At 44.5% G+C, this 17,162-nt stretch overlaps 1 protein-coding gene across 1 annotated transcript in view; it reads right to left on the bottom strand.

The window, feature by feature from the left end:
- LOC147453568 (ATP-dependent zinc metalloprotease FTSH 5, mitochondrial-like) overlaps nucleotides 1-17,162 on the bottom strand; it is a 110,013-nt gene that overhangs the window by 38,661 nt on the left and 54,190 nt on the right. The gene's annotated exons all lie outside the window — the stretch shown is intronic.

The following is a 17,162-nucleotide window of genomic DNA, read 5'->3' as shown; positions in this document are numbered from 1 at the left end:
TTCAGAGAGTACAGATCTTTTGTTGGCACTTTCTTTGCTTTTTTTTTTTTTTAGGAGTCGGGTTGGGCACTCTTCGCCGCTCTCCTCATACACCAAAAAAGTGCACAAGAAGAACGACCAGGACTATGCACCTAGCCTCCTAGGACAGACGCTTTTGTCACTAGTTTTCTCTGGACTACGAGACGCCAGAATTATCTACACTCTTAGAGCCGTGCCCTTGAAAGACCCATTTCGCTGACTAGTTATGGGCATGACAACGACCAAGTACCTCTGTTCAGAGGCCAAGCTACTGCGGGACTTGCTTCGGTCTTCCATTTGGAGTTATCTCCTCTAGGTAACTTATCGCTCACCTCACTAAATTGCCCTTGTAACCCGACGGTTTTCCCCTAGGAAATGCCATACCCGCTTGGAAGGGCGTCGGCTCACAGATCTTTTGTCAGCACTTTCTTTGATGACATTATAGTCTTCTCCAAGGATGAGGCAGAACATAGACATTCGCTACAGGTCTTTCAGGCATTGCAAAATCACAAGTTAGTAATCAATGCCAAGAAGAGTGAATTTTTCTTACCGGAGATACACTTTTTGGAACACATCGTCTTAGCAGCAGGAGTACAGATGGACCCAGCCAAGATTGAGACTATACGTGATTGGCCCAATTTGAAGAATGTTCATGAAGTAAGAAGCTTTTTGGGCTTATGTTCTTACTACCGGCCGTTCATTAGAAATTTTCAGAGGTTGCTTTCCCTTTGCATATCTTGACAAAGAAAGGAGTCCCTTTCTCGTGGGGAGTCGGGACCCACAGAGGTGACTGCCTTTCAGACTTTGAAAGAGAAATTGACTACGGGACTGTTATGTCCCGCTCATGAAAGTGGGGATCTACCCCAGACGCCGTCGGGATCGGTGTTCAGTGTCTGGGCGGACGTAGTGTGAACCTCGGCCAGTGTGGCCGGCCATTATTATAAAAGGGAGGCCAATGCCTCATTTCAGTTATCGACCCCCACTAGCAGAGTGCGATTAGTTAGCCCGCGAGGCTAGGAGTGCGCGAGGTCACCTCGAGGAGGTGAGGCCGGGTGGTTTGGGACACTCGGTGTTACAGGTGCACGCCTACGTCCTCGAACGCTGGCCCAGCATGGGGGAGCTGACGGATCATGGCTATGGTCGGGTGGTTCGTCCGACGCGTGTTTGTAGGCGGTCCGTGTAGCCGGGAGATCCACTCCCTGTGTTCGTTTCATGGTATCAGAGCCGGCTTGGCTACATGAAGGAGTGTGTGCACACCTACGTGCTCGTTAGAGTCGGAAAATCAATGTTTCATGCAATTTTTGATAAAATGGTTCTTTAACTAATTGCTTTTCTTCTCATGGGCGGGTTGCAGGTGCAAATCAATGCTAAGTTGCTGATTTTCAATAAAAAATCAGCAAATTGTCTGGCAGAGGTGCTGAAAATCAAAGTTATTTATTGATTTAGCTTATATATCTCTCATTTAATTGCTGGTTTTGGAGTAAAAATCAGCGTTAGATACCTTCATTAACCTTTCTCTACAATCTCCTCTACATCTGTGCTTTGCACACACACACACACACACACAGAAATTAAATTAAATGAAATGTTATATTAATGTCTTCAAAAGGCCAAAATGACCTATGAGACCAAACTGTTACAAAATGGTGAATCTAATACCATGTCTAGGTAAAAAAGAACTAGATACTACTACTAGAATCCATCCTCATCTGCGCACAAAGCAAGGAGAACATCTACTGTGGCGTTGAAGACATCGCTGGCCCTGTTGGCCTCCAACGTGGAGGATTTGTTATACGCTCGCTCCAGAGTGGAGCCTATGGCGTATGTCAGGCACACGAGCCAACGAGCTGCCGGGGGGGGGGGGTTGCGATTTTCCCTTCCACGCATCCTTGCTACGCTTCGCAAGCTGTTCGAAAACCAGCGCTTTGTTTTGACGCTGAAAGCAGGTTTTTTCCTTATTATTAAGTGGCCAAGCACTTTTAAGTTGGGCACCTGCAATTAAGCCCTTTCAAATATGAAAGCTGCTATTATTAAAAACTCACTTACAGAGACTCCAAAAACATACAAAGAACTCATCCTCTCTCTCAACTGCTCGCACTCTCGTGCTCCCGCCATCACCTGCTTGCCTTCGGACGCGTACACCGACGCGTAGCACTCTTTGGAGTTCAGCTTTTCTATCACGTAACACATCCCAACCCTATGTGTCGGTGGACAAGCTACACCACAGCAGGGTTCAGTCAGTTAGATTAGCAGTGATCGGGCACTTTTGTGAGTCTATTCGTAGACCGTGCATGCCCAGTCACTTAGCATAGATGCATATCCTCCGGTTGCACACAGCATGATCATCAGTATTCCCTTCAGAATCCAACAGATTCAGTCAGGGGAATTTTCCAGTGCATTTAGCCTATTTTCCTATTTTTGGTTATTTTCACTTATTATTTTTAAGTGACTTTCCAACAAAAGTAGGTAGGGCAATTTTGCTAAGTTAATATATAAGCAAACCCAACTTATCACTTTCTGGTAGAAGAGGCAGCAGAAGCTTCCCGCTCAACAAGCAACTTCTCAACAGTACCCCCCCCCCCCCCCCACCCCACCCCCAGCAGTAGACCCTCGCCATACCTCTCACCATCCCCTTGGCGTTTCCTTCTCTAGCAACAGATCCATCGTCTTGAAGCTTCCACCTTCTGGCGATAATCCCCTTGTAGATCAGCCCATCCTCGGTGTTTTCCCGCGACCAAACCACCTCAGCCTTAGCGTTTTTGTCCCCAGCAAACACAGCGTTTTTGCAGCCTTTCACTAACGCTAGGATCCCCAGCATATCAGCGTTTTTTGGATGCATATAGCCAGCGTTTTTTAGCCCAACACTAACGCTAGGGAATCTGCAAATTTCAGCAGTGATAAAACGCAGGTTTTCAACAGTTAGCAAAGTAGCAGATCCCCCCAAAGTTGGTTGCAGATGCTCCCCCATTTTCAGCCATAAAAACGCAGCCAAAACAGTCATTTTCAGCCACCGAAACAGTCCCAGAATTCAACGATTAGAAGATCCCAGATTTCAGCCATCAAATCGTCGTCATCACCGTCGTCGTCATCGGCATAGTCCAACTTGCACCAATCCATTGCATACGCATTGTACACCTTTGTGCAATCAAAGAATAGACTATTCTCGCCGACGAGACTGGGGCCTTCGGAGGAGGGTTTTACAACCTCTCGGTGAAGTGCTAGAGGGGCTAGCGATGGATGTAGCAGACCACACGAGCAGAGAGAGAGAGAGAGAGAGAGAGAGAGAGAGAGAGAGAGAGAGAGAGAGAGAGAGAGAGAGAGAGAGAGAGTGCGAGCGCTGTTGCAGAGAGAGGGAGAGAGAGCGTACGATTTGTTAGTATGTTTCTTGGGCACACAACTAAAAGCCCTATGTTTTATTATTAAGGGTACAAACTTGTGACCATTTAAATGGCCTTTGGGTGTGAACACACCCAAGTATAAAAGAATGAATAAATGAGTAAGAGAGGCTATAAGAGGGCCTTTAGACCCAACAACCTCCCACTTAAAGGCCCGATGTGGTACCTTTAAGTAACTGCCACTAAGTGTAAGCAATGCTGATGTTGTGTCTTAGCAAGACACTTAGTGAGAACATCTGCAAGGTTATCCTGTGTCTTGACCTTTGTCAATGTGACAAGGCCATCATCCAATACCTGTCGTATAAAATGGTACCTCACATCAATGTGTTTGGTACGAGCATGGAACATGGCATTCTTAGCCAGGCATACAGCACTCTGACTATCACAACCAAGCACTGGAGCATATGCAGGAAGACCAAAGTCTCTGACCAACCTGCCAAGCCAAATAGCTTTCTTAGAAGCCTCTGTGGCTGAAATATATTCAGCCTCTGTAGTGCTCAGTGCCACAATCTTCTGTAACCCTGAACACCATGAAATAGCACCTCCAGCAAATGTGAATACATACCCACTGGTAGACTTTCTAGTGTCAAGATCACCTGCCATGTCCGAATCACAGAATCCCCACAATGATAGTGTACCCTTGCCATAACATATACATGTGTCCAGTGTACCTTTAAGTACTTGAATATGCTCTTCACTGCCTCCCAATGTGGTTTGCCAAGATTAGACATGAACCTGCTAACAACTCCCACTGCATAAGCAATGTCTGGTCGTGTAGCAACCATGGCATACATCAATGAACCACAAGCTGAAGCATAAGGAATGCCTTTCATAGCATGAGCAGCTATATCATCTTTTGGGCAATCTAGCTTGCTAAGCTTTGTGTGCGTAGGTAAGGGCACCAAGAGGCTTAGCATCAGCCATATTAAATCTCTCAAGTACTTTCTTGATGTACTTGTCTTGAGAAAGGAATAAAAGACGCTTCTTTCTATCCCTCCTAATACGCATACCCAAAATATGTTCAACTGCACCCAAATCTTTCATCGAGAAAGCTGAATTCAGCTCCTTTTTCAAAGCATTCAAAGTCTCCTTATGCTTGCTAGCAATCAACGTGTCATCCACATATAGGACTAGCACAATAAGACTACCATCAGGAGCCTTTTTAGTGTAAAGACAGTGATCTGCTTGACTACGTTTGAAACCATGATTGAGCATAAAAGTATCAAACTTTTTGTACCACTGTCTAGGAGCTTGTTTCAGCCCATACAAGTTGCGTTTTAGTTTGCATACCAAATGCTCTTTCCCTGGAATGACAAAGCCCTCAGGCTGCAGCATATACACCTCATCCAAGTCACCATGTAAGAAAGCAGTGATCACATCCATTTGATCAAGCTCCAAATCCAAGATAGCACAGAGAGCAAACAACACACGGAGAGTAGACATCTTCACTACAGGTGAGAAGATTTCCTGGAAGTCAATGCCTTCCTTCTGTGCATAACCCTTGGCAACTAAACGCGCTTTGTATTTGGGTTTGTCATCGACACATTTGATCTTATAAACCCACTTGTTAGGAATAGCTTTCCTACCTTTGGGCAAGTGCACAAGCTCCCATGTATTATTTGCATACAGTGATTGCATCTCAGATTTCATAGCAAGCTCCCACTTACTTTTGTCGTCACAAGACTGGGCCTCTTTGTATGTAAGAGGCTCTCCCTCATCAGTCAACAAAACACAATCCAAAGATGGCTAAAACCTCTCTGGTTGACGTCTCTGGCGTGTAGATCTCCTCACCCAATGATCTACATTTGCCAGTAAAGGGTCTACATCCTCAGGAATGATTATGTTATCATTTAGCGGCTGATTTTCAGTATTTATACCCTGCTGTAAATCATTTTCAGCCTGCTGGTCATTGTGTTCTACCCCATTTTGTGCATCTAATTGTTGTCCATTCTCTTCTGGCTGTTGCACAAATGGTTGCTGCTCATTTTCAGCATCAATAGGCACCATATTTTCAGCCAAGGAAGGCTTTATGGCTGGCTGGTCATTATGAAATTTGACCCTCTTTTTATCATGGTCTACATGTGTAGCATTTTGGAGCAATTTATCCTCATTAAATACTACATCTCGGCTGCGTACAACCTTCCTGTAATCAGGTAGCCATACTCTGTAACCCATCTCACCCTCATCTCCATAACCCATGAAGATGCTTCTGATGGATTTCATGTCTAGCTTAGTCCTCTGATCTACAGACACATGTACAAATGCCTCGCAGCCAAAAACACGCAAATGGTCATATGAAGCAGGTTTGCCAGACCAAACCTCTTCAGGGATGCCATTGTCCAAAGCACGATTTGGAGAACGGTTGCATACATGAACTGTAGTTTTCAAAGCCTCTCCCCAAAATTCTTGCGGAAGATTAGCTGTGGACAACATGCAACGTATCCTCTCACAAATTGTGCGGTTATATCTCTCAGCCACGCCATTAGATGATGGATTATAAGGGGCTGTTAACTCCCTTTTAATACCATGCATCTCACAAAAAACATTAAATTCACGTGATACATACTCTCCCCCATTATTTGTTCTTATGGCCTTTAACTTAAGACCCTTTTGTGTGGTCACAAAAGCATGAAATCTTTCAAAAGCGTCAAAAACATCACTCTTGTTTTTAAGTACATACACCCAAGTCTTTCTACTGAAATCATCAATGAAAGATACGAAATAGCGTGCACCACCATGTGAGCTCACAGGCATAGTGCAAACATCTGAATGTACTAAATCAAGAGCATGCAACTTTTTAGAGACACCAGAGGAATAAGAGAACTTCACTTGTTTACCATAGATACAATCTTTACAAAATTCAAGGCAAGGACCTTTTACATCAAATCTCCCAAGAGAGGAGAAAACCTGTAGTCCTTTCTCACTCATATGGCCAAGTCTCTTATGCCAAAGTTCCATTGGACAATGAACTTCAGCCATAGCAACAAACTTGCCAAGCAAGGCCTTGCAATGCAAATACTATAAAGTTCCCCTTTTGCTGCCCTTCAAAACCAACATAGAACCCTTTTGTATTTTCCAAGAGCCACCACCAAAAGTAGTGAAGTAGCCCTTTACATCCAACTGCCCAACTGATAGCGGACTCTTCTTAATGCCAGGCACATACCTAACATCATGCAAAACAAGTTCTTGGCCATTTTCCAAAGCCAAGTGAATGGTGCCAACACCCTCAATGTCACATGCATAGTTGCTACCCAAGTAAACTTTACCCAGGTTACTTGCAGTGTATGTGGCAAAAGACTCCAAAGAAGGAGTTACATGAAATGAGGCACCATTGTCTACTATCCAAGATTGGAACACCCCATCATGTGTTGAAAGCAAAGCGCCAATAAGATATGGCTTCGTGATATACATATCACTTGCCATAGCTACAACATCATCAAAGACACTCGAAGCTACGACAAGTGCTTCGTCCACATCAACAATTTCCTCTATGACCACACTAGAGGCCACATTGGCCTTGCCAACATCCTTGGAAGAAGAGGAGATGTCATCATCACCTTTAGCATCTTTTGCATCCTTCTTCTTCTTACCCTGCTGCTCCTTCTTCCTCAAGCTCTTGCTTGTAAAATCTGCAATCAGGCTTTTTATGCCCTTTGCGTCCACATTGATAGCAAGTTATATCTTGAGATTTTCCCTTGCTCTTACTTCTACTCTTGCCCCTGTTAGCTACATTGTTCCTTTTCTCTGACCTGCCCCTTACATGATAAGCTGTGCCACTACCTTCACCACTCGCTTTCCTCCTAATCTCCTCATTGAGAATGGAGCCTCTTACACCATCATAGGTTAAAGCAGTATTGTTTGACAATGACACAAGCAGAGCTTCCCAACTATCGGGCAAAGTCATCAAAAGAAACATAGCTTTCAACTTGTCATCAAATGGTTGCAGCCCTGAATCCTGAAGTTGACTCAAAACACTCAAAACAGCCCTTCGAGCAGAGGTAACAAAAATTCATTGTTTCTGTGTTCAATGGTTCCCGTCCCATTGTGGGGATTAGATTCTGTGTACACTGAGGTGTACACTTTCAGCTTGTATTGCTGTCTCCACCATCTACTGCAAAGTATTTTGAAGATGGGCTTACAAAATTTGGGCAAAAGTCTCGTTAAATTTGTTCATCTTTCCTTCCTTAGAGAGGATCAAGAATGGAGCTACCTTGGCATGAGTGAACCACTGCTTGCTTTGACTCGCTCGTGTTCCTATTGGGCAAACCGATCCCAATCTTCTTAGATGCCTTCCTCAAAGTGTAGAGGAAAAAAATTTTGTCCGAAAATTCAGCCTTGAATTGAATCCAAGTCTTGTTGTAAGTTCCTTGCAGAGCTTTGGTATACCACCAAGTACTTGCAATCCCCTTGAGGTGTTTGGTCACATGCCTCACCTTCGACGCTTCTCAGAAATTGCCGTTTATAAAGGCAACTTCAAACTGTCGAATGAAAGCAGTAGCTTTCAGGACATCTTCCCTTCCGTCAAAAGTATCAAACTTGACTGGTCACTGGAGTGTTCCTAGGTCTAGAGACCTTCTTCATATCCTTCCCAAAATGACGAGATTCCATGGCTATAGTTCTGGATGACGTTCATGGATATTTTCTGGATTCTGAAGGATCTCGAGCATTCTGCTCCTTGGATTCTCTAGGTTCTTGAGCATCATGCTCTTGTCGCCTTCTCAGAGAATCCCAAGTCTTGTGTCGACTTCTTGCAGAGAGAAAAAAAAAATTTCCAACTCTGCGAGCTTTTCCTGCAGGACATAGGTTTCCGCCTGCTTACTTCTCTCTTGGCTTGTCATGGCTTCTTCCCGTATCTTCCCAGAGTCGTCCTCCTTTACAGAGGAAGAGAGGAGACCATGCTCTGATACCCCTGTCACAAACGGGAGCGCATAACAATATAAAATACATTCGGATAAATAGGATTTATCACTTATTACTGAAGCCAGAGGATATAGAGAGAAATAAATAGAGAGAGAGATAGAGAGTGAGAAGATCGACACAGTAATAGTATCTTTATTACTGAGGAGAAGTCTATACAAGCACTTGAACCGAACGTATTACCACGTTCGTTCTAGAATAAGACTTGATGGTTCCCGGAAGCCTCAGCTTCCGATTCCTAGGGCAAAACCCTATTCCAAGGAACTTCCGTTCCTTATTCCAATTCCTCGAGAATCAAGGTTCTCGCCTCTGGATCTCACCTTCCAGACTCAGGGCATGGCATCCCTGCAACTCTTTTCCAACTCTCTTTCCAGAGTCCTCTTCCCGCAGAACAACTCTGCTTTACCGGACACGAAGTCCTTACTTGGGAATCCCAACTTCCGGATCACAACTTGAGAGACTACCTCTCTCCGATCCATGGATCTACTTCCCAAACTCGGGTACGAAACCCCTGGGCTGATCTAGCTCTAGTTCCTCAGAGCGCTTTTCTCCTGCAGAGGCTCATACCTTCCTCTGCTCCTACTCCCTCACTAAGAGGAAGTACAACTGCAAACAAATACTCAAAGTTCATAACATGAAAATCGTTACCTTCAAAGTCTCGACGCTCGAAAAGCAATTCCCCGGAAGAGATCTCTCCATAGAAAATCCTCTCTGCCAATCCTACACACAAAAGAGGTGTGTTCTCGGGTTCCTTCTCGTAAATCAGCCCCGTCTACGACGTTTATGGGCTGAAAACAAAGAAAAAGCAACTTGTCGCGATGGAAACATGCTTCGTAGGCACTTCTCCGCGAGGGAACTCGCGCACTGGGTCTTGGCGACATCTGGTACACTTGGGGCAACCATGGGCATCACCGGCAACGTCTTCTTTACGGCTGAAATCTGCAACAGCATCTCCTCCTTGCAAAGATTGGTCCTCCTCCTGAGAAAGGGCATGTGATGCTTTTATAGCTCCTAGCCACGGGCATGAATAGCTGCTCACGTAGAGATGGAGGCCGTTTTTTTGTTTTTTTTTCCAAAATTTTCATTCATTTTTTTTTTCGCTGCTCTGCCAGAAAAAGAGAGAGAAAACGCTGGCTGATCTGTTGCCTTATTTATCAGATGGCTGCCCACTTATTAAGTGGGCGGTCGGTCACCTTTAAAAATGGTTTGAATCTGTCCAAAAACTTAATAAAACCTTATAAGTTAAAACAATGCTTTCACAGCACTTCCCAGGCGTCCCTGGATGCAATCACATGCACAGTTGCAATGCAAACATAGACTTCCTCGCAAGAAAGCATCTGCTTTCCCGAAAGGCAATCCCGCTTTCTCAAAAAGCATCTGTTTTTCTTCAAAGTTTCCTCTGAACCCATCTTCATTCAAGTGCTTGCTTTTTCTTTGTGCACAATTCTAACACAGTTTGGAATTTCCTCCCGACTATGGATATTCCCTTTCCGATGCACCCATCACCCACCTTGTGACGCATCAGGAATACCCATCACCTAGTCCTTTCCTACCGAACTTACGGTACAATCTCCTTCACGATGCTCTATGTCACCCATCCTATGACGCATCAGAGATGTCCGTTCCCGGATGGTCGGATACTTCTTTCCGATGCTCCCTGTCACCCATCCGATGTGACGCATCAGAAGTACCCGTTCCTGGTGGCCTTACAGATATTCCCGTTCTCAGTGTTTCCGTCATTACTTTAAATGACGCACTAGGAATACTTTGTACTCGGATGTCTCCAGTGAGAAAAGCCCTCTCACTTAAAATTCCAATAATTCATTTAGAATTATTTTTCCTTTGTGTTCCAAGCGAGAAAACCCTCTCACTTATAAATCCAATAATTCATTTAGAATTATTTTTCTGTAAAATAAAGCCAATTTAGCAACACATTCACTTGCACGCACAATATCCACTCACTTTGTTCGTGACCACAGTACTCTCCATAAGACGGAAAGCTCTCTTTTTCCCTAAGAACTAGAAGGAACCTTGAGCAATAAAGATCACTAATCTTGAGAAAATACAACATTCATTCCGTTGCACCCAACATTGGTATCAAAGCTTTGGAAGTGTTCTGCATTACTCAAGGAAAGAACCACAAGTTTTTTTTTGCTTGTTGCGATCGCACGAACCCAAGTTTACTTGGGCGTCGCGATTCCTAATCGTGTTTTGTTGAAGAGTGACAGGAATCCCAAGAAAGAAGGGCTTGTCCAACCTCCCCTTGTGTCTCTTTTCACTCATTGAGAGCGGACCGTGCACTTAGCGGCCGGCCAATCGACGTGAGGTGGGAAAAAGCAACCTTGGTGTGAGCGCAAGGCCGCCAAGGGGTGCGCCCGCAGAAAAGAGTAGAACTCGGGTGAAGAGAAGATCCTTCTCCAACGCGAATTGCAAGCAAAAGAAAACCTCAAGAACCCCAAGAACCCAAGACCCTCAAGACTCGAGAACCCAAGATTCTCACGAATCAAGGACCTCAAGAACCTCAAGCTCCCGCAAGAACTCAAGTTCCTCGTGAACTTAAGAACCCAAGACCCCAAGAACCCACGACTTCAGAATGATCATCACTCGAAGCGGAATGGATACTTCGCTTGGAGGTGATGAGCATGAGAGAGGCGAAGAAGAATTTTCCCCACCAAGAGCTTTTTCTGACCCTTCCCCATCTACGACACCGATTGCATTAGCTCCGATGGAGGAGTTGAAGCTATTGTTTATGGAACAAAATTTACAACTCGAAGCAAGAAATGCAACAAGAATGGCAGAAATGAAACGCAGACATGCAGAAGACAAAGCAAAAAGCAAGGCTTACGAAGAACGAAGGGCAGCCATAGATCGTGAATACAAAGAAGGAATGGCAACCATAGCGCGTGAGAGCGAGCAAGCACGCTTGGAAGAAAAAGAAAGACAAGTAGAGAACAAAGCAAGACAAGCAGAATTTTATCGCGAGAACAAAGCACGACTGCAAGAGATGTTGCGACTCTTTTCTCAAGTGTCGACACCGATGCAAGAGATTCGGGAAAAGAAGACTATCAATCTCTCCTTCTCCAAAGCATGACACACAGGATTTGCATGATTGTGTGAAGCATGACGATGATTTGAATGACAAGCATGATGATTTGGATGACAAAGATAAGCATGATGATTTGAATGATATTGCTAAGCATGATGATTTGGATGCCAATGATGAGCATGATGATTTGCATGATCAAGATGTGATTTCTCACAAGCATAATGAGTTGCATGAAGAAGATGTGATTGTTCACAAGGATTATGTGTTAGTTGATGCTTTTCCTAGAGAAGCTAACCTCGTTGTAGATTTGATCAATCACGAAGATCCGATCTTGGCTTTCGAGTCGAGATCCAAAGAACCCCCACAATACGATTCGATCATTCAAGAAGAAGCGATCTTGGCTCTCGAGACTTGGTCCAAAGAACCCTCACAGGAAGTATTATGTGTTCGCATGATTGATACGCACGCATTGTTCGAGTGTTTCATTCGTGAAGGTTTCCTGTATTGTAGTCAGCATCGTTATGTGATCCCTTTTCCTAGGCATGACATATTGTATGTTGAGCACGTTTCTCTCATGGATGAGCACGAATGTATGCGGATTGTTCATGAAAAGTTGAAAAGTTTGTATGTCAGGAAGTCACATTCCATGTCTCTTCCTTGGCATGACAAGCACATGATAATATGAGCACCAAGCATGGGCATTTCCATTGTGATTTGCCACAATTGATTGATTTTGATCAAACAGAAAAGATTCGAGCGCATTGTTTGTATGTGTTTGATGAACGGGTTGTCACTCCGTCTCTATGTTCATCTACATTGCATACACAATTTTTAGAGAAGACAATATTTTTTTCCTTCACTTTACATGGAATGGGTATGTTCATGGTTTTGTGTTGGAGATTGTTTCAGGAATTTTTAGCCATGGAGATTCTTGAAGATGGAAGAACCACGACTCTAGACGAAGTTGAAGCAAGAAAGGAGATTCAGAAGACTTTGTGTCGCTTTCGGCGCGGCCCAAAGAAGCAAGCGTTGCAGACCTTTATGAAGTTCAAGTACCGCACGACCCACACAGCAGAGTGGGCCAGCAAAGAGTCCCTTCCAAGATTCCGGATGCTGTTCGCGATCTCCCTCGACGCCATACAGTTCGGTACCAGTACCTCACTTTGAAAAGGAGGGGATGTCACGTGACACATCCCAACCCTATGTGTCCGTGGACAAGCTACACCACAGCACGGTTCAGTTAGTTAGATTAGCAATGATCTGGCACTTTTGTGAGTCTATTCGTAGACCGTGCATGCCCAGTCACTTAGCATAGATGCATATCCTCCGGTTGCACACAGCATGATCATCAGTATTCCCTTCAGAATCCAACAGATTCAGTCAGGGGAATTTTCCAGTGCATTTAGCCTATTTTCCTATTTTTGGTTATTTTCACTTATTATTTTTAAGTGACTTTCCAACAAAAGTAGGTAGGGCAATTTTGCTAAGTTAATATATAAGCAAACCCAAGTTATCACTTTCTGGCAGAAGAGGCAGCAGAAGCTTCCCGCTCAACAAGCAACTTCTCAACAGTACCCCCCCCCCCAGCAGTAGACCCTCGCCATACCTCTCACCATCCCCTTGGCGTTTCCTTCTCTAGCAACAGATCCATCGTCTTGAAGCTTCCACCTTCTGGCGATAATCCCCTTGCAGATCAGCCCATCCTCGGTGTTTTCCCGCGACCAAACCACCTCAGCCTTAGCGTTTTTGTCCCCAGCAAACACAGCGTTTTTGCAGCCTTTCACTAACGCTAGGATCCCCAGCATATCAACGTTTTTTGGATGCATATAGCCAGCGTTTTTGCAGCCTTTCACTAAGCTAGGATCCCCAGCATATCAGCGTTTTTTGGATGCATATAGCCAGCGTTTTTTAGCCCAACACTAACGCTAGGGAATCTGCAGATTTCAGCAGTGACAAAACGCAGGTTTTCAGCAGTTAGCAAAGTAGCAGATCCCCCCAAAGTTGGTTGCAGATGCTCCCCCATTTTCAGCCATAAAAACGCAGCCAAAACAGTCATTTTCAGCCACCGAAACAGTCCTAGAATTTAGCGATTAGAAGATCCCAGATTTCAGCTATCAAGTCGTCGTCATCACCGTCGTCGTCATCAGCATAGTCCAACTTGCATCAGTCCATTGCATACGCATTGTACACCTTTGTGCAATCAAAGAATAGACCATTCTCGCCGACGAGACTGGGGCCTTCGGAGGAGGGTTTTACAACCTCTCGGGTGTCGTATCTCTTCTCTCTCCTTCTCTCAGTCTCATTCACTTGCACGCACAATATCCACTCACTTTGTTCGTGACCACAACACTCTCCATAAGACGGAAAGCTCTCTCTTTCCCTAAGAACTAAAAGGAACCTTGAGCAATAAAGATCACTAATCTTCAGAAAATACAACATTCATTCCGCTGCACGTTACATTTTCGCGATCGAAAAGTGCAAAAAAGGCCCAGTTTCACGTGAAACTTCTCACGCACTTTGCCATGGATTCCTCTAGCTCAGATGTGCAACGTGAGGACGCGCCAGGTAATGTTCAAATTCCGTTCACGCATGCTCTATACACATGGATTACAAGTACCTTCCAGAGCTTCGATCAACGTGTTACTGCTCTGGAAAACGCGAACATTCAGATGAACATTCGCTTGGCCTCTCTCGAAGGGGTCGTGCAAGGGCTTAGTTCCCGACTTACCGCTCTAAAAAATACGGCTCAATCGACGACTACGCGAATTTCCAAGGGCGAAACCCATCCCCAACAATTGCAGACGCAGATTGCTGCTTTTGGGCGTTCACAAGGTGGTCTGACTACCATGATTTCGTACAAAACTACAAATTTCTTGGGGGAAGAGAAGGAATGTACGGAACTGGCCGTAAATAACTGGTTGCACCAATGGACCACGTATTTCGACCTCCATGGGGAGCATGATGAACGGAGGATTCAGACGATTCCTCTCTATCTGCGCAGTAAGGCGCTTACATGGTGGCGCGACATGACAGAGAAGCCTACGATGTGGGCTGACTTCTGTGTGAAATTCAAGAGGGATTTTGCCAAAATGGATGCTTTGGAAGCTTACGCCAAATTGCAGAGTCTTTCGATGAAAGCTCTATCTTTTGATAAGTACACAACGGCTTTCAAAGAAGCGCTCACCTCTTGCAAGGTGGATTCCACACACGCCGTGCACATGTACCTATTGGGATTGAAGATTATCTTTGGGCCTTAATTAAGGACAAAGCCCCAACTGACGTCGAGGATGCAATGGCAAAGGCCACGACGTTCCATTTGATAAATGGAGCGAATTATGAGAAGAAAAGAAGTTTAGACCATCAATCCGGTGAGGGCACTTCGAGGAAACGACCTCGACTCCAACAAAAGTCTAAATCACCGTCGAGATCTTCTCAGGAGAAGAAGAAAGCCAAAAATGCTTCAGTTGCTAATGCAGTGAAGAAGGGGGCTTGCTTCGGATGTGGCCAGACGGGTCACCAAATCAAGGATTGCCCCAAGAAGAAGACAAAGAAACCGCAAGGTTGTCCTTCAGTTCAAATTCACGAGATCTCACGTAACTCTGATGTCATTCAAGTTGAAATCCATCATTTAGCGCATAGTTCATGCACAAATTGTACTTTTAGCACCAAAGTGTTTGATAAGCACGATCTTCTCCGTTTCTCGGGGAAGATCAATGGTCACGACGTGACCGTACTCCTTGATAATGTGAAGCTCACACAATTTTGTGGATGCAAAATTGGTGCAGAAACTGAGCCTGCGGACGTAGGACAATGACCATGAGTATCGCGTGAAGATGGCTCGTGCAAGGATACGGATGTATGGGATCAGATGGTTCCAGATTTGTCGCTTGAGCTAGCTGATTACAAAGAGAACCTAGGTTTCCACATCATGCACTTGGATAGAGCAAATGTTATTTTAAGAATTCCATGGTTTTATGATAAACAAGACTCATTGTAAATAGACTATGTGTCACAAACTGTTGACGTGTCAAAGCCTAAAGAATTGAGCCAACTTACACATGCCGACCTAGGGACCTAAACCCTAAGAAGAACAAGTAGCAGAAGAAGAAGAAGTCCTACCAACTTATGGGGACCCCGTCCGATGGGGCCCCAGTGACATAAAGGGATTAAAATAAAGCAAGACTAACACACACACTCAGACAAAGTTGATGACGTGGCAGCTGTACGGAAGTTCCGAAAATTACGCTGACTACTGACGCGGCATAATTGTACGGATTTCCGCTTTTCACGTTGGTGGTGCTGACGTGGCAGGACTGTACGAATTTTCGTAAATTGCGCTGGCAGCTTTTTGGCATTGCTTTTGGACCAGAAGCTTTTGAGTTTTAAAGGCCTTTTTACTATAGCTGCGTTTCACGCCAAGGGCCTTTAAATATGAGGTTAGGGCTCATTCTCTGGCATGCTAGGTGCAGAGTCTGGAGTATTGGCTTGTATTGTGTTGATGCAATATAAAGAAATACCGAAAGGGGCGCCAAGGTTTGGGGCCAATACTCTCTGGGATGGAATTCCGCCACTCTGTGTCGCGTGTCATTTCTCTCTCTCAGTTCTATTTTTATTGAAGTGCTAAAAGTCTGTTCAATCTGTTCTTTTCTATTGACACGTGGTGCCCGTCTTGTGACACTATGTACATCACTCTCTTGTTTTTGTTACGCAGGACATGCCTCATGTATCTGTTTCGCTTTGTAATCAGATTTCTGTAACTAATGGTTTTGCAATACCAAGTTGTTATTGCTTTGGTAATGTATAAAGATACAAAGTCTTTTGATGTTGACTTTTATCGATGTGTGCCATCTGCTTGGTTTGATTCATTAGTGCTTGGTACTTCTGTCACTGAATTTTGTAAAAATGTTTCATGTTCTTCTATTCAACTTGGGGATTTCGACGAATCCAACCTTATCCGAGAAATCATGACTGATTTCAAGGATGTTTTTCCCGATGATCTACCTCCTAGCTTGCTGCCTTCGAGAGGAGTAGATCATGGCATTGAGTTGGTGGCTGGTAGTCAGCCCTTCCCAAAGCAACACTATCGGTTTAGTAAAACCGAGGAGGACGAGATTTAGCAGCAGCTGAAAGATTATCTCGACAGTGGTTTTGTTCGACCAAGTAAATCCCCGCGGGGAGCGCCAGTGTTACTTTCTCGAAAGAAGGATAACACTAACCGCTTTTGCGTGGATTACAAGGGGTTGACAAGAATAAGTATCCGCTCCCACGCATGGACGATCTAATAGATCGGCTCCATGGAGCGTTGTATTTACGAAGATAGACCTGCGATCAAGCTATCATCAAATACGGATCAAACTGGAAGATATTCCTCGTTATGGTCACTATGAGTTTTTGGTCTTGCCTTGTGGTTTGACCAATGCTCCAGCTACATTTCAGCAAATGATCTGCTGAGACCGTTTCTAGGCAACGTCGTTCTTGTATTTCTCGATGATATTTTGATCTACAGCAGAAGTTTGTTGGAGCACTTAGCGCGTATACGCGCTGTTCTCGAAGAACTGAGAACTGAGAAGCTTTATGTTAAGGCTTCCAAGTGTGAATTCTTCAAGAAAGAGCTTTGTACTTGGGTCACATCATTACTCGCGATGGCATTCGCATTGACCCTGAAAAGTTGGGCAAAGTGCGAAATTGGCCAATTCTGAAGAACGTGCGCCAAGTGAAGTCCTTCTTAGGCTTTACAGGATTCTTTCGCAAATTTATCAAGGACTACTCTAAAGTTGCTACTCCGC

Source organism: Adiantum capillus-veneris, chromosome 7, assembly GCF_014529385.1.
Source record: "Adiantum capillus-veneris isolate H3 chromosome 7, ASM1452938v2, whole genome shotgun sequence".
NCBI classification, from domain to species: Eukaryota; Viridiplantae; Streptophyta; class Polypodiopsida; order Polypodiales; family Pteridaceae; genus Adiantum; species Adiantum capillus-veneris.
This window is presented reverse-complemented; position numbering and strand designations above follow the sequence as displayed.